At 47.2% G+C, this 18,136-nt stretch overlaps 1 long non-coding RNA gene across 1 annotated transcript; it reads left to right on the top strand.

Annotated features, from left to right (window-relative positions):
- The first annotated feature begins 3,226 nt into the window (after positions 1-3,226).
- LOC132646768 (uncharacterized) lies at positions 3,227-4,205 on the top strand. The gene is made up of 3 exons (XR_009585013.1): positions 3,227-3,352; positions 3,812-3,935; positions 4,029-4,205. It is a non-coding gene; the product is annotated as an uncharacterized LOC132646768 (long non-coding RNA).
- The last annotated feature ends 13,931 nt before the right edge of the window (positions 4,206-18,136 follow it).

Here is an 18,136-nt window from a genome sequence, read left to right on the forward strand (position 1 = left end):
TACTTGATTTGTTGCTTTTTAATTTCTTGAGTTCTTTATATATACTGAATATCAGCCCTCTGTCAGATGTAGGGTTGGTGAAGATCCTTTCCATTGCTGGTAGGAATGTAAACTGGTACAACCACTTTGGAAATCAATCTGGCGCTTTCTCAGACAATTAGCAATAGTGCTACCTCAAGATCCAGCTATACCACTCCTAGGCATATATCCAAAAGAGGATCAAGTACACAATAAGGACATTTGTTCAACCATGTTTGTAGCAGCTTTATTTGTAATAACCAGAACCCAAAAACAACCCAGATGTCCCCTAGTTGAGGAATGGATACAGAAATTATGGCACTTTTACACAATGGAATACTACTCAGCAATTAAAAACAAGGAAATCATGAAATTTACAGTCAAATGGTGGGGCCTAGAAACGATCATCCTGAGTGAGGTATCCCAAAAGCAGAAAGATTCACATGGTATATACTCACTTATATAGACCTATAAGATAGGGTAAACGTACTGAAATCTATACACCTAAAGAAGAAAAACAAGAAAGAGGACCCGAGGTAAGATGATGAATCCTCACTTAGACAAATGGGATGGACATTGGAAGTAGGAGAAAACAAGTAACAGGACAGGAGCTACCACAGAGGGCCTTTGAAAGACTCTACCTAGCAGTGTATCAAAGCAGATACTGAGACTCATAACCAAACCTTTAGCAGAGTGCAGGGAATCACATATGAAAGAAGGGGAGTTAGTATGACCTAGAAAGAATAAGAGCCCCACAAGGACCAAATATATCAGGGCACAGGGGTCTTTTATGAGACTGTTTCTCCAACCAAGGACCATGTATGGATATAACCTAGAACCCCTGCTCGGATATAGCCCATGGCAGCTCAGCCTCCAAGTGGGTTCTCTAGTAAGGGGAACAGGGATTATTTCTGACATGAACTCAGTGGCTGGCTCTTCGACACTCTCCCCCCGACAGAGGAGCAGCCTTGCTAGGCCACGGAAGAGGACATTGCAGCCAGTCCTGAAGAGACCTCATAAGCTAAGGTCGGATGGAAGGGGAGGAGGACCTCCCCTATCAATGGACTTGGAAAGGGGCAGGAAGGAGATGAGGGAGGGAGGGTGGGATTGGGAGGGGATGAGGGAGGGGGCTACAGCTGGAATACAAAGTAAATAACCTGTGATTAATATAAAAAAATAAAAATTATTATAAAAAATGTAAGGAACAGTCCAAGGAAGATGAAGGCAAGGCACATCACCGTGTCCTGCATGGCTTGGTCCTGGGAACCTGACTGAGACGATGAGGGGATGAAAAAAGGACAGACACACAGACACACAGACACACAGACAGATAAGCGGTGGAAGGTGGGCTGTGTTCAGCCTGATGGAGGACACCCACCATGCAACCTGGAAACTCAGCACAAGTATTTAAACATCCAGATTAGGAGGGAGAAGAAGGCGGGCTGTGGTAATAGGAGGTGTCTGTGAGGTGACACGGAGTTTGCTGTCGTCTGGGAGCAGAAAGCTGTGGGGTTGCTAGATTGTGTACACGTCAGTCAGTCAGTCATAAACACTCACTTGTACCTGGACTAGACAAAAGCTTTGCTGTTTCATGGGTCTGAGGCGTTGGGGTCCTTGGCATGTCTGTGCCAAGCTGACAATACTCATTCACTCTGATGTTCTGCCAGAGAGCATTCAGGATCTGAAAATCACTGAGAGAAAAACTGAAAAGAAGACAGGATGAGAAAGATAGAAAACATTCTCCTGGGTTTATTGCTATCTGTCTGTCTGTCTCTGTCTATGTCTCTCTCTCTCTCTCCCTTCCTTCCTTCCTTGCTCTTTTGTTTTTGTATTTGTTTCTTTGAGACAGAATCTGTCTATATAGCACTTGCTGTTCTGGAACTCACTTTGTACATTAAGTTAGTCTTGAACTCACAAATACTCACCTGATTCTGCTTCCTGAGTGCTGGAATTAAAGGTGTGAGCCACCATACCTGGCTGGATTTCTTTCAAGAATTGATACTGCTTAGGAAGTATCTGTTACTTCCATATTTATTACTAGAAAAATTGGTATTTTCATATTCTGTTAAATTCAAGGTAAGAAGTTTTATGACACTGGTTTGAAGGCAAGTCAAGTTATTGGCTTCATATCTCTTTACTCAATTCTACAATTGCTCAGGGATGTCAAAAGCAAGATCCCTTTAATAAAACAAACCAGAGGTGGACGCAGACAGGTGAGGGTCAGGGTACGCAGGCGACCAGTTCCTCCTGGGTTTGTCATCTCAGCTCTGTCTCTTAGCTGCCGCCCCTTATCCTGTTTGCTTGCTTCCACCCCTCTATTTTCCTATTGTCTGTGTCATGGCGGAATGCTTACAAAGGGTCAATTCCACCCAGCATGCTTCTCATGGCAGTATGAATCATCATCCACAGCAACTACAAGAAGTAGATAAAATTATAGGATGCTTCCTTCCAAGGGAGTTATAGAGACAGAATATGGCACAAGCATTCCAAAGACTCGGACTTGATCAACACTTGACAAGAATGAAGCCATGACTCCTGGGGCTGTGTCTGTGGTCAAAGGTAACCATTATCCTGGGACTATTAACTCTACCGTCTTCACTGGAAACAGGTCCTTTATGTGTCAGATGACAAAAAATGAAACCCTTCCGCCTCCCAAGAAGACAATTGCTCAGGATCCTTCTACCTCACAGGGTGATTTTCTGCTCTGCACTGGGTCCAGGCGATTTCACACTGCCCCACAGGGTGAGGCTTAGTTGGGAGAAATTGCTTATCGTCACTCACGTGACTTTCAAACACAGGCGAGGGCTCATGTTTCCAGAATCTTTTTAATAAAAACAGGTTCGCTGTGATTTCTCTATAGGTGGATTCTTTTACCTTGTGCTGAATAAATTTATCATGAATGGCCTTTACCAAACATAGTTCTGGTTGAGCCTGAACTGTTTTGTTTGTTTTGTTTTGTTTTGTTTTTAATTGTGTGTGTATGGTGTGGGGTGCATGTCTGGCCATAGAGCACTTGTGGAAGTCACAAGACAACTTTGTGGAGTCCATCCTCTCCTTTAGGTTGCCATGTTTGCATGGCAAGTGCCTTTGCCCACAGAACCATCTCACAAGCCTACACTTGCAGTTTTCTCAAAACTATGCACCTTTTTCTCTAGGAAAAAAAAAATGAAAGTTCTGTCTACAAGGCAAAGAGCCACCTATAAAGGCACAGTGGCAGTATAGATGGAGCTCTGGCAAACGAGTGCCAAGTATATTCACATGATGCCTGCCCTCTTCACCCTTATCTTCTCTGTCCCTATCCAGATGGAACCTGCTGAATGCACATCCTAGTCAGGTTAGTAACAAGGCTCTCCTACCAGAGACACCAATATTTCTTTTGGCTTGGCCAAGTGTGTGTACTTTTGCCAATGGGCTCCCTAGGTTAGCCTGACTTCCTGTCCTCTCCTTGCTAGTGTGGTCATAGGCAACTCTGCACAGCATCTCAGTGTTTATCCAACAGCATTTATTATGTTTCTGCCTTGGACCGGGGCAACATGATAGCAAGCTAAGGTTGCTATCTTAAAGAAGTTTCAACTGTAGTGGGAGAAAAATAAAATGAAGAAGGGAGAGAAAAAAGAAATAGAAGAGCAAAGGGCAAGAAAGGGGGTTTGGAGTGGGTTAACTTTTGAAAGGAAATGGAACTTAGTTTACTTAGTTTATTTCCTACATCATGTTTTCATTTTTCATATCAACCCCAAAAGGAGAGCACACGTGAACTCCCTCACTCAGGCCGACCTCTGCTTTCTCTTTTTAGGGAACTTCTTTCTCATTGTCCCAAGAAGCATCTGAGCCTTGGAAGCAGCTGTGGCTGACAAGTGAGGCAGAAGCATCTGCCAATAGATGAGGGACGCCAGGAGGCAGGCTGAGGAATCGCACAGGTATCAAATCTATATAGCTTTCTTTCGTAACGTCCTTATTTCTGCGTGTTATTCTTAAAAGTCCCTATTACAAGAGAAACTCATTTTTCTTAGAGAAAGAGAAGGGAAGAAGTCAGAAAACATGATCCCATCACCGTCAGCACCTTATTGATGGAGATTACTCCCCTCAAACTAAAAGCACACACACCTGGTTCAATTTATGAACTCGGGATTATACTACTTCTTGTTCTGACACCTGTTTTGTTTTGTTTTGTTTTTTTTCCTGTGTGGGAAGATAAAATTTATATTGTAGACACACTAATAAAACAACTCTGACGTGTGGACTTTTCCGAATCCGTCTGTATTAATTACTCCCAGTGACCCACCCTGCAGAAAAAAACAAGCTGATTTCCATGGAAGACGAGCTCTGCTCCAACCGTCAGGAAACTGTGCTGAGAAAAGAAGAAAGGACCCTGAAAACGGCAAGACACTTGTTCTTCCTATCAGCATTTAAAGACTCCTGGCCAATCCCGCAGCTGATCTCATTCACACCCAATAGTCAGGAAGAGAAGAGGTTTCTGAAGAAGACCGTGCTTAGTGATCTTCCCAAAGCAGGATGCTTGCCATAAAGGAACCCCACCTCACTGAGAATTGTACCCCACCTTTGTAGTTAGGAATGTCATTCTCACAGGCTACGAGTTTTTATAGAATAAAAACATACAGTCTAGGTTTTCGGTAGTAAAAATGCTTCATTTTTTTGAGTAGCAAAACCCACAGGCATCCTAAACTTTTCCTCCAAGGGACACCTGTTTCTCATGTGTGACAATCAGGAGCCACGGTCCAGCCATTAGAGACATCTCTTGTGGAGACTTTCAATAGGCCTGATGTAGGTCCGCCATTTCACCTTGGCTTGTACTTGAGAAAGGAGCCTCACAGCAGCCCCATGCCTCCTCAGGGGTGCCATGGTTCCCTTTCTCTATGGACCCATCGTTACGGTTCTTGGCTTTGTTGTCTCATTCGTTGGGACGTAGAAGTGGCAGGTAAAGGTAACGGTGGCAGCTTCCATACCCTGCATGGGGTATGGGTGGGAAAGAAGGACACAATTCAGAGTGTCACCACACACATTGTGTTGAAGACAGCTCTAGTCAGCTGTATCAATGTGGAGTCAATTGTGTTTTCAGTGCTGTCTACAGTCTTACAGAAATGGAATCCTCCGGGTTGGCTTAAATTAGGTAATTTCTCCATCCATATTCCTTTTGGTAGGAGTTCAACTTCACACCTTCACTCTGTGACCTTATGCCTCTGTCTCAGAAAGAAAGTGGGGGAGGGGGCGGGGGGAGTGCTTTATGTGCATCCTGGAACTGAGCAGACATGAGGTCCAGAGCAGACAGGAAGCATCTCTTATGCTCGCTATTGAAAAGCTGTTGACCCCGGGTTCTCTCCCACCCCGTGCTCAACGGAGCAAGCTCAAGTGCTTCTGACCAGGCCATCTTTCGGAGACATCTGTTCTGATCTAGAAGCTGAACCAGCTCAGAGGACACCAGGACAGTCTAGATTTAGCAAACAGTCTTTGCCTTTCGTCAACACAAGCAGAGAACTTGAAGCCGTGCCTCCTTCCGGGAAAATGGCACATCCCCGGCTAACTACTGGTTGCTTGTTGATCCTGTGGGTCACCAGTGGTGATCACCAGCCTGTCCCTGTCATTCCACAGCACTCTTAGGGCAGACACCACGCAGGCTTCTTCTTTAAGTATTTGTACTACAAAGGAATCACTTCACATGATTCGTTTGCCCAGAGTCTTGGTGATATTAGCGGTTATTGTTCAATGGAGGAAAATCAAGCCTTAATTACAATGGATGAAAACGCATGTGCAGTGGCCATTTTACCAAAGAAGCTTTCTACAGATTCAGATTCTATTAGTTACCACAATTCAAGCCACTCCCTGGCGTTAAGAAGTAGAGCTCTTCCCAGAGCACTTGAATAGTAGACATCACCTTTACCCTTTACCCTCTTCATTCATTCAACAAATAGATTATTGAGCATATACCGTGTGCAGGGCCCAATGTTATATGTGAGGAATATACACTGAAAATATAAGCAGATCCTGATGGCGCAGAAGATCATGTAAGATTATAAAAATTCTTGATTACAAGTAAGGGGAAAGAGGAACAGATACATTCTGGGAAGGAGACTCCTCACTACCTTCCAATTTAGAAGTAATCAGTCTCTGGCACTGGCAATGACTCAGCAGGTAAAGGTACCCACCACCAAGCCTTATGACCCGAGTTCAATCCCAGCGCTCCACAGAGCAGAGAAAAAGAATTTCCCCAACCTGTCATCTTCTGACCTCTGCACATGAGAGCATAAATAAGTGCTCTCTCTCTCTCTCTCTCCCTCTCTCTCTCCCTCTCATACTGTACACAGAGATAGATGCAGATAGAACATAAAATATTATCTATAGAGCATATAAAACAGAAATAAATAAATCTTAAAAAGAGATAGATAGATGATAGACAGACAGACAGACATATAGATAGATGTAATGTTTGAAAGCTAAAAACACACCAGCATTCTAGCTAGGTCTGGTGGCCCACCCTGGACTCCCAGCACTTGGAAGCAGAGGCAGGGGTTTGTGAGCTCAAGGCCAGAAGAGGATGTGTTGACCTGTACAGAATCCAGCACTAGATAACATGTGCCTGTCATCTCTTGGCAGGAGCCTGGCACACACCAAACATACGTTGACTGCAGCCCCGTAGCCCACACTCACAGTAGCCCTAGGTTTTAAGGAACACTTTTTGTGTGACTCTTTGGGGGCCAGGGAGAAACAGGCAGGTATGGGTCTGATTAATTTATCTTGGGAGCTGGCTCTCTAAAAGACATTGCTTGGAGGGGCTGTATAATGACCAGGTCATTGTCATGTATTAGAAGGGACCACATTGTGTAAACTAAGATAGACTTCTTAACAAAGCTGTAATTGGCAGTAGCCACTCTTCTGGTGGGCTGTGAAAAGGCAGTAGAATGTGGGTTTTACCAAAAGGCACACATGCTCACCCACACGGGAACACCTCACCCCAAAGAACTTTGCAAGGAAACTCATTCTGATGACTTTGATCTCTCTAGTTACCACGACATTGCTTAAAATTAGAATTTATGATCAAGAACTCAGTGGCTGGCTCTCTGATCACCTCCCCCCTGAGGGAGATGCAGGCTTACCAGGCCACAGAGGAAGACTATGCACCCAGTCCTGATGAGACCTGATAGGCTAGGGTCAGAGGGAAGGGGAGGAGGACCTCCCCTATCAGTGGGCTAGGGGAGGGGCATAGGGGGAGAAGAGGGAGGGAGGGTGGGATTGGGAGGAGACAAGAAGAGGGCCACAGCTGGGATACAAAGTGAATAAACTGTAACAAATGATAATAATAAAAAATGAAGAAATCAGAACTTGGGCTTTGGGTTGTTGAGTGACACCTGCTTAAAGATATCAGAATTATAAAGGGTCACATCTCAACAGAGGCCTTAAACATCTCACATCTCCCTCGGAGTGGATGTTTAAGGCAATGGGTCTGTTAGGCACTCCCCGAAGCCCTCACCACCTCAGGAGGATTCTCTGACCAGGAATCAACCCCCAACAGCACTTGAACCTAGTCATCAGTCACCCCTGTCTCCGACTCACTGTGTCCTATGTTGAAGCACACCCTGTGAATAAGACACTCCCAGCATGCACTGGGAACAGGACAGCTCTGCCTCGCCGAGCAGGAGGCACAAAAGCAGAGACAGGAAATGGTCAATTGTTTTGAAACTCAGTTTTCTCTTAAAGTTTCCTTTCTTTTTCTTTCCATTAGGCGGGCACAATGGCAGTGGCGCACGTCTGTAATGCCAGCACTCAGGAGGCAGAGGCAGGTGAATCTCTGTGAGTTCGAGGCCAGCCTGGCCTACAAAGTGAGTCTAGGACAGCCAGGGCTACACAGAGAAACCCTGTCTCGAAATATAAAACAACAAACCCAAAAACTAAGATGAGAGCATTGCTTCAATGCTCAGAACCACGTACGAGAGTAACATAAAGTCTTTTAAATTAAGTGTTCAGAGAATTATAGGTGTAAGACCTGATTTTTAGGAACACATCAGGGAACTATTTAAATGTTTCAGCGCACTGGGTAAGAAGTGGCTAAGGGGTGAGGAGCACCTTTTGTTCTTGCCGACCACATGCGTTGGGTTCCCAGCACCCACAGGGTGACTCACAGACATCCATAATTTCAGGGGACCCCAGGGCCCTCGTCTGACCTCGGAGGGCACCAAGCATCCACATGGTACACACGCAGGAAAAAAAAAGGTAAAAGAAAAGAACTAAATCTAATTGGTTTAAGAACAAGAGTAGCGCGGTTAAAAAGGAGGTGACGTTAAGGGTCAAGCGAAAGCTCCCGGGTCATCTAGGTGAGGCCTAGGAAAGAGAAGCATTGCCAACCATTCCAGTGGCCCAGGACCAAGGGATCTCCTTGAGTACTCACAGTACTAAACCAGTTCAGGTGAGGGAGAGCCAAGGTGACTTACTCACCAACTCCTGGCCGACTGTTTTCACTCCGGGACCTTTAATGTCCATAATCCCGTGAGCATGATGACAACAGTCTTAGGCCAAGGGGCAGCCAGACTGTCACTGTGATTCATGGTGAGATTTGGGAACTACATGGGAACAGGAGGAAAAACATTTTTGTTCTCCAGGCCTCTGGTTAGTCTTGAAGAAGGACTGAGTCAAGCAATGCATTCTCAACCTTGTCCCCTGGAAACCAGTCACTGCACCCTTCCAGGCTCTCTCACGCAAGCATGCACGAGCTCTGCTTTAGAACGTCAGGGCTAGCTTGGGGAGGGGAGTCTGAAGCCCTTCTTGATGAAGGAAGGAGGCTGAAGCATTCTGAACAGACCTCTCCCTACCCACGAAGCCACAAAACTTGCCCTCATTAACCATCAAAATAAACGCTCCCTGCCCCTAGGTGTGTAGGTGAGGCTTACGCAGGAGAAACCGTGACCACGGTGCTCCGTTTCATCAAATTACCAAAGACGAAATGAATTGTGAAACAACGTCCCAGGTGGATTGGGCATTCGGCTACTCAGCGAGACGCTTTGCAAGGACCCGCGTTTACTACTTTTGTAAGTTCCGTCAGGTCCTGATAATACAGAGCCATCCTGCTCATCACTACATCCTTCCAAAGGGCGGGTATGGCGTGCCGATGACTGTTCTCTGTCGTAATTTGAGCCTGGCGCTGTGAATGCTCCGGGAAGTTCCCCCTGAGCCAGGGCTCAGGTGGGAGACTTCTCCGTGCGGGAAAGGGTGGGCGATGTTGCAGCATGGCATAGAGTGCAGTGAGTAAGCAGGGTTACGTCTCGCCACCGCTTACTTTTCAGATCAGGTTAAATGACAAAAATACTGACAGCCCCAGTGCAAACTGAGAGCCTCTGCTGCCAGTTCTGACCATTTTGGCTGTAAGTCACACTTTTTTTTTTTTTAAATAAGGGTCTAGGTGTGGAGACTGTCATGCATCATCCTGAAAAGCCCCCCTCCCCCCCCCCCACACCTCTTTAAGTGACTTTCTTCCTTTAGGAATGTTTTAGAGGAGAAATTGAGAGCTTTAAACTAAACTGTACATTTTAGTCTCAATTATTTAGTGCCCAGATTTGGGGGAGGGGATGTCAGAGGGCAAGCCAGAGTATTTCTAAGCACACAGCATAGTAAGCTGCCTGTTTGGGTGCCCGAAACACAGAAAGTCTATTTCACAGCTGAAAAGAAAATGAGAAGAAAAGCCACAAAACAGGAAGAGGCAAAGCCTCCTTGCCTACTCATTTCTGTGTGCTCTTAGGCAGTCTGGCAGGCCTGGTGATGGCTCTCCTCTGCCCTCTGCCCTGCAGGCTTCATGGATGGCCCAGCAGCAGAGACTTCCACCCACTGGCTGAGGCTGAAATTCTCCTATTAAGACATAATCCCTTTAGTTTCCGCTTTGATCCCTGTTAAAATGCAAATACCTCTGGGTGGTTCAATACAGAAACTGTTATCAGCCCTTCCCAGTGCAGAGCAGCGAGGAGCCCAGCTCACTCCAGAGGCTGAGGGGCGGCCCTGGGCGCCCACCAGGACGGATGCAGGGTGAAGGGCAGGCACCGAAGGAGGACCCAAGGGCCAAAAACCAAACCACTGCTTCTGAGTGCCACGAGGTTACAGGATCTGAAACCGGGCGTCACATTCTGTCCTGGCAGGGCAGCACAAATTTATGTAGAAACCTGTCCACCAGAAGAAAGCATTCGGGAACAATGGGACGAGCTACAGTTCTACTGGAAGAGGATAATTCAAATGTGGAGGCCTGCTCAGCAGTAAAATGTAATGGGTAGTCCTCAGGGTTCAGCGTCTCTGCTCTAACTTTAACTAAGGAAAAAAGTTTAGCCTTGTTAAAGCCATTATCTGCTCCTAAATTGCACAGTATATAAAATGTAAATGTGATCACACCACTCTTAAATTATTATAACAATACGCCATTCTGTTTTCTTCCCCTTGACATTCACAAAATTCATTTGGAAGAGTGGGCTCTACCTCACGGAGATTAGTGATAAATCATGTATTTTTAATGAATATCAATAGGAGAAACCCCATGACATAGCCCACCATCTAATTTGATTAAACTGTGCTTAAGGCAACAGCACCTCTCCGGCTGGGGAATCGCTCCGTAATGACTTTGTGAGCATTATTGCAGGCTGTTTTAATGATTTAATGAACTGCCTCTATATTTAGTTCAATAGCCTTAAAATGATTAGTGTTTAAGAAAAATTAGCTCACTTTGATTTGATTCCATTTGATGGTAAGTTTAAATAACCTAACCCTTCAAAACACAGTGGAAAAAAAAAAAAAGCCTAGAATCCCAGCCAGCTAACTGCTAGAAAACATTATGACCACCATTAATAACCGTTCATTTATGTTTAGCTGCAGAATCTGGCCTGACGTGTTCATCCACGGATCTGAGCTGGAAGAACAAGGGCGGAGGCGGCTTTCCATCTCGCCTTTCCATGACAGGAAAGGGACATAGGGGAGACGAGAGCAAGAGTCTTCAATTTTATACACTAGGCTTTTTTTTTTTTTTTCACTCTCTCAGGTCCAGAGTGAGTATCTGTCTACATTGGGGAGAAGTTCTAGGTTTCTAAAGGAGGAGGGGGAGAAATTGGTGTGAGGTTTTGTGCCGGCTGCCCTGCTGTGATGCGGGCAGCCAGCGTGGGGAGGGTAGAGTGGGTGGTCAGGAAGCTCCCAAGGACACCCTGATGAGAGTCATGAAGGACCGAGGCAGATGGCATGTTTAACAAGGGTAAGCTATCTGAGGGCTGGTGGAGCACAGCAGGGACCACGCGAACTCCTAACTACAAAGCAAAGAATATATAAGTCAGTTCCGTCCTACCCCTGAGGTGACCCCAAAACATGGAGAGTAACTGCAGCATCAAGACCCAGGTGCTTCACCTGAAAACACCCACCCAGGCCTCGTATTAAGAATCCAGCATTAGGAAGCCAGGAAGGGAGGTACACACATGTGATGTCACAGAGCAAGAGGCAGGGTCATGGAGGCTAGAAACCTCAAGGCCAGCCTGGGATGCATAGTGAGACCTTGTCTTTAAAAAAGAAAAGAAGGGGAAATAAGGAAGAAAGGAAGGAAGGGAGAGAGAGAGAGAGAGAGAGAGAGAGAGAGAGAGAGAGAGAGAGAGAAAGGGAGCGGGAGAGAGGAAAGGAGAAGGAAAGGGAAGGGAAATGAAGGGGGGAGAGAGAAACCATCACTTTAGGAAAACCACAAATCGGACCATCTCTCTAACTTTGAACTTTGGGACACCATACCACACCCTCAGCTGACATGGGCACTGCACGTGTCTGCTCTGCATATGAAGGCCAGTGTCAGGGGGAAGTGGTTATCTTCATTTTCACCAGAGGGGCCAAGCTCAGAGAGCTAAGCAGCTTGGCTGCAGCGATACAGCTGAGGGGACCCATTTGAAGCTGGAACTGTTTGCCACCCAGTTGTGCAGCTCGGCCACATGACCTCGGCCTCCCCCCTGTGCCATGGGATGTGCCTGGCACATTCTGGAGGAGAAAGAGGGACGAGCACAAGGAGGACGGATGTCAGGGAAGATTGGTGAGTATCAGCTGCCCTCCTAATGAAGCAGCTCCCCCCAGCCTTCATTACTCAGAGCTGCCACTGTGGACTCCCAGGCCTTGAGGGCAAGAATGCAATCCACCACCCATCACCACTCACGACTTTGAAAAGAGAGGGAAAATATTTCTAAATGAACCATTGCTGGCTGCTGACAAAGCCCCATGCCTCTTGCTCCGTATGCCTAAGACACTTTCTCTCTATTCTCTCTTTTAGAGTCTACCCTTCATCCCACTCTCCTACCCACCTCTTCCCACACTCAAATATGTGCACACACAAGCAGCACATACACACATGTCTGTGGCATGCACACCTGTACAGCACACAGATGAGTCATACTTCATGGAGATTAACAAGCTGTGTATGGACCAGGTCCTGTGCTGCCATGAGAAACACACACATACGAAATGGGGTCCCCCGTGTCTGTATACCGGAGGGGGTTCAGTGTCCTCAGGGGAAGGGCAAATAACCACACACAACATCCCAGGACCTAGCTTCATCATCCCACAGCACAGAGCCATCCCTCTGCCTTCTCGCCAGGCCCCATTCCAACCTTTCCACACTGTGGCATGACACCCACAAAGCTCATACTTGAGAGCCATGCAGTCTCAGACCGTTTTATAGAACCTTAGGAGAGGGTATCGAGCCGTGTTCACGGCCATGCTCGTCCACACATGACCCACAGCTGGGTCACACCTGCTGGGCCTTTTCTGTTTTTTCCTATCACTACGCTGAACACCAGAGCCAGTTGCTCTAATAGTCATTTGTGACTTAGTGCAAAGCACTAAAGATAACATCCTCCCCACGGAGGGTGTTCTCTTCCCCTGCTGTTGAAGAGAACCAGGCATGTTAGATGACAGCGGCTGTTTCTCCTGTGTGGAAGGAGCGAAGGAAGCTATCAGGAAAATGGCAGGCTAACAAGCACGGCCCGCCCAAAGGGTTAGTGCGGCTCAGCAGCACCCACCGTCACCAAGCAGGGCAGCCAGGAAAAGCAGTGCTGATTTTTATACAGAAGGGTCTGATTTTTAAACGTTAAAACAAACAAACAAAAAACCCCAACAACTGCAGACTAGCCAAACACAGCCCACCACAGTAATCAGTGCCCCAGACAAGGCTCACCGCCCGGCAGAGCCCGCCAGGACAACCTCTTAAAACACAGGTAAGCCCTGGTCACTAAAATGAGCAAACCTAGAAGACTCTAGATGTTTCTGCTAATAACTTTCTGTAACCCACTCGGATCTCTAACTTGATGAAAAAAAAAAGCAAGGAAGAGAAAAGCCCCTGGCTGTGTACGGGCAATCTCCAGCTGGAATTAAAAATCACTTGACCTACATTTGGCTCTTCTGACTCTGGGTTTTGAGCCCACGTTCTTGAACCAGGCACTGCTGCCTGAGAATTCTGCCCCTGCTCGGTACCAGCTTCCGGCCTGCCTCGAGAGCTTCCTGTAACCACAAGTCCAGTTGCCTCCCCCCCCCCTCCGGGAATCGGGAAGTTTCACGGAGAAGACAGCCCTCGAAATTTAGAGTCTTTGTGGGAAAGCGGCAGACCATTTCTTAGGGTGAGGAATCCCACAAATTTTCCACTTTAAATTCCATCCTTTCCTGGCAAGTGGAAAACCTGGGTAAAAAGATAGATCGTTGGTTTTGGACCCAAAAGGGAAAAATCTCAACAGGTTTTTTTGTATGTGCAAAGCCACTTGAAATTGAGTATGTGTCAACACAGATTTAATTAACTCCCAGCCAAGACCTATTGGAAATGATCCCAGAAAGTTGGGACAAAGGAGAAGGTGTTAATTTCTTAGCAGGAGAGAAAGTGCCTTTTAACTGCACTGGATTAGGCTGAAGGCTTGGGGATGAGCCCCGCGTCTGCAGATTCTCTGCACTGCATTACGGCTAGGGCTGGTAATGGAGCCGTGCAACCGCAACGATCTGCTTCATCCCGGCTGAAAACACTGGCTGTACAAATCAACAATCAGTCCCCACCAGTGAGGGACACCTCCGCCCCTCCATACCCCCCACCCCCTACAACGGCTACCGCCACGAACACTTTCCACTTATGACTGCACAGGGCATCCCTGAATTCCTCATGCCATACAGGACAAGGGGTCCTCAAAATTTGACATTCAGGTTAAATCTCAGTTGCACAGCTTAAAATCACATGTTGATATGATTGCCTTTCTATGAGACAAAGCCAGGGAGATGTCAAGCTAATCGGGAACCTCCAAATCCAATGGCTATGGCAAATCCTGAATCAGGGGCATCCCTTGGAGAGCCACACAGATAAACAAGAGCAAAAGCCACATGCAAGCCAGGCCCTTGGCATAAATAGGAGGATGACTACCACAAATTTCAAATTGTCACTAAATACTGCTGGGTAGTTGGATTGATAGACAGCTGGATGGACAGACAAGTACCAACTGAAACAATAAATAATTAAATGAATAAATTAAATAAGTAAATAAATAAATAAAATAAACAATAAATAAATTCTCGGTATAAATTTCCAAGAAGCAGGATTGGGTGACTTTAAGCCAATTATAGAGTGTGATTATTGGGCGAAAGTGTGGGACATAGACAAGGACTCTGAAACGTTCACAAATAAACTTTGACCTTGCTTATTTGTTAGTACTCGAATTAGGAAATTGCTCATTGTGACCTTCTGTATGCTGGAGAAGTGAGCAGGGCAACTCATGAAGCTGAGCGGTAGAACAGCTTATGCCTTTAACAGGGGTCCAGGCTCACCAAACAGCCTTCTCAGACAAATCTGGCTCCCCAGTCCACCCAGGAAGAGCTAGACAGGAAGTAGGGGCAGCCTAGTGATGAGAACACACAGAAAAGATGGCGATGCCTTCACTAGTAAATCACCATTTGCTCCCTGATAACTTCAATCCTGTTACCTTCCCTCTTTTCTGGTTAAAATGCTGTCTACATGCCCACCCCTGTTCTGAGTGTTTGGAGACATTAAAAAACACCCCGTGTCTTTTAAGACCTTCCAATCCACTTGGTAAAGATAGTACTTGGTACACAAACAAATAGAAAGTAATATTCAGTAAACAAGAATTGAGGGTCAGAGGGGAGAAACAGCACTACACCGACTGGGAAAGACAAGCGCCTCCCCAGGGCTCTAGGGCTAGGCCACTACCTTCCTTCTTCATCAATAACGCAATCACATGCATTTGATCTAATTCCCCCGGTAACCAGCTGAAGCAGGTGTGAACACCCCTCATTACACTCCCTCAGGGTCTTACGGCCAGGTCTCGGCTTCGGGTTGAAGGGATTTAAGGGATACCCAGCCGAGACAGGAAGGGTAAACAGAGAGACACTGAGATCCTTTACTGAGCCGAATGACACACGAGCTGGTCTCTGGTGCTATGGGACGCTTTTGGACCAGACAAGACTCGGTGATCCTTCAGATAGATGAAGAAAGTAAAGAGAGACGGTCATTAGCAGCCCAAGTCACACCCTCCGCCCAGAGGTTTCTGGGTGTCTCAAGGCTCAAACGCTAGCTCTGCCAGAAATGGATCTAGATCCCCTGGATCGTCTCTGGAAACCTTTAGTACCACACAAACCCATCCAGGCCCGTCCTTCAGCTATCACAAGCCCCAGCACTATCAGCATGCAAGTGTTGATCCGCACGGTGGAAACAGGAGCCTTCTCAAGAACGGACTGGAAACTGACTTCTCTGTGCTAATCAGGACTGGATTCACCTCCCCGTGGTGACAACAGCAGCAATGCCAAAGCAAAGGCAAGGACCCTAGGGGGTTGTGCAAGGGTGCGGTGCCTGACCTTTCCCCAGAGCGCCTGTTCTATAGGAGTTTAAAGTGCACCCCCAGGTACGGCACCTGACAGTGGGTAACTTGGTGACTTCTTTGCCTAGTGTCCTCGTCCACAAAACAGTGTCCCAAGAGGACAGTGATGGTGCCTCTTGGGATAGCGCTGTCGTGAATATTCAGTTTGCTAAAGCTGAGAAGTGTTCAGAACATGCTTAGCGTGTTGTCAGAAGTTCTGCATCTGGAATGCATCAGAGCCGAAATGTGCTGTGGCAAAATCAGGGCTGGGTGCGGGAAGCTGGCCCCGAGTTCCTCTGTTCGTTCTCTGAAGTTGAGAAAATGGCTGATGGCGTCGCTGCTCTTTTACACCCAGGGGGCCTGGAGAGGGCCTAGGGAAGGCCTCCTTTGACAACCTAAACTTTGTTCCACGTGCTTTTGAGGTTATAGCCTTTAACGGAACGAGGAGCAAAGTTATTTTTGGTGTGTCTGGAGATACATCCAAAATGGCCCAAAGCGCTAAAATTAGCTTTCCCAAAGTGTGCCGCTGTCCATCAACATGTGTTTACAGGACCCCGAGTGTGACGGAGGCACAAAGCAGGCTGCGAGGCTGCGAGCTTGGAGGCGGAGGAAGGTGTCTAGGAGCTTGGCAAGTGCATTGTTTTAAGCCGGTGGCAATAAGCAGCACATTTCCCTATCCCCTTAAGGCTCCACCTCACTGCCAGCCCTCCTGGGTGGCTGGGTCCTGAGAGAACTAGGGGAAGCTAAGGACGAGAGAGACCATGTCTTCAAATAGAAAGTGAAGAAAGAAAACCAGCACTTTCCAAGAGCCTGAGGGAGAGTCCCAGCTGTGACCGATTCAATGAGGAGCTCACACGTCAGAGCCCCTCCCTCAACATTTTACCTGGCTCCTCCCCAGCCGAACCCCCGCTCCTCAGGCCTCTAGTAGCAGAAGTGGGATGTGCTTCCTAAGAGGTCTCAGAGGCTTCTCCCGCTCTTTCCTTCTGCTCGAGGCCCCTGCTCACGCCCGTCTGCCCAGTGAGGGAGAAAGCTAAGTGTGGGCCACTTGGATCTCCTAGGAGTCTTGGACATCTCCCGAGGAGGCTGATGCCAACAGAGGAGCCAAGACGCACACAAGAAGAGGTAGCAAGTGCTTCCGGTGCCGAGCATAGTTTAGGCATTCGTGTTCTCATCCATTCTTCACCCAGGGGATTTGGCAAAATGTTCTGAGCAGCTACGGTGTGCTGACACCAGGCCAGCCTGACCCCACAGAGTTTTGACTTGCTTGGGAGTTGTGGTCAGCAAAGGGGTGGTTTCCACACCGGGATGAGCTCTTCACCTGCCTCACAGATGGCACTTGGACCAGAATCTGACACCACACATGCACGGAAGGTGACGGGCACATCACTTATGTGAGTGACAAGAAGAGTGAGTGACAGGCCACACCCTCTAATCCATCTGGTGACAAAAACAAAACAAAATAAAATAAAAATTCACATCCATAAACGTTGATTCAAATCAAAATTCAAGCCAGCACCGTCTTCCTACAGAAGGAGTATGGACACACCCAGAAATCAGAAGGCCCCAGACGGGAACGTCCGGTCGATGGTGTGTGAGGACCTCCACCTCTCCAGGCTTCTGTTTCCCGTCTGTGGGAAGATGGTGATCACACTAGTTTGGGAAGGTCAAGTGAGGTCACGAGATAATGAACACAGCCCATAAGCCACAGTGCCTGGCAGCCCGTGGTCCTCAAAACGCCCGAGAGGTTTCTTCCCTGGCACCCTCTTCCACAGTCATCACAGGTGGCCAGTGGTGGAGACCTAGTGAAGACCCAGTAGTGGACCCCAGGGTGGGGGAGGCACAGTCAAACCCTCCGGCCAGCTTTGCTTGCATTTCCTGAGGTGGTCTTTTCCCCCCCAGGACGCTAATTTCTTCACACCTACTAAGAAGTATTAGTGGCTAGTAGTGTGCTAGTACACACAGCACTGGCATGTGCTAATGGCAATCCAGTCTCCAAAAACCATTTCTCCATCTGTGTTTGATTAACCTGCAGTAGTGTCTCTTGGCCTGGTCACAACATATTTTCATCACAATAGAAAAATTAATCAGGAACAGCTATGATTGAAGTTAATAAATAGGATTGTTTAACATAGAGGTCAACCTTGGCTACACACTAAGCTCTTTCTCTCTCTCTCTCTCTCTCTCTCACACACACACACACACACACACACTTGGGTTCCACGTAAAGCCAGTGGAACCTTAGCCTCAGGGGAGATGTTCTGAACATGAAGGGTTTT

This window comes from Meriones unguiculatus, chromosome 12 (genome assembly GCF_030254825.1).
Source record: "Meriones unguiculatus strain TT.TT164.6M chromosome 12, Bangor_MerUng_6.1, whole genome shotgun sequence".
Classification (NCBI taxonomy): Eukaryota; Metazoa; Chordata; class Mammalia; order Rodentia; family Muridae; genus Meriones; species Meriones unguiculatus.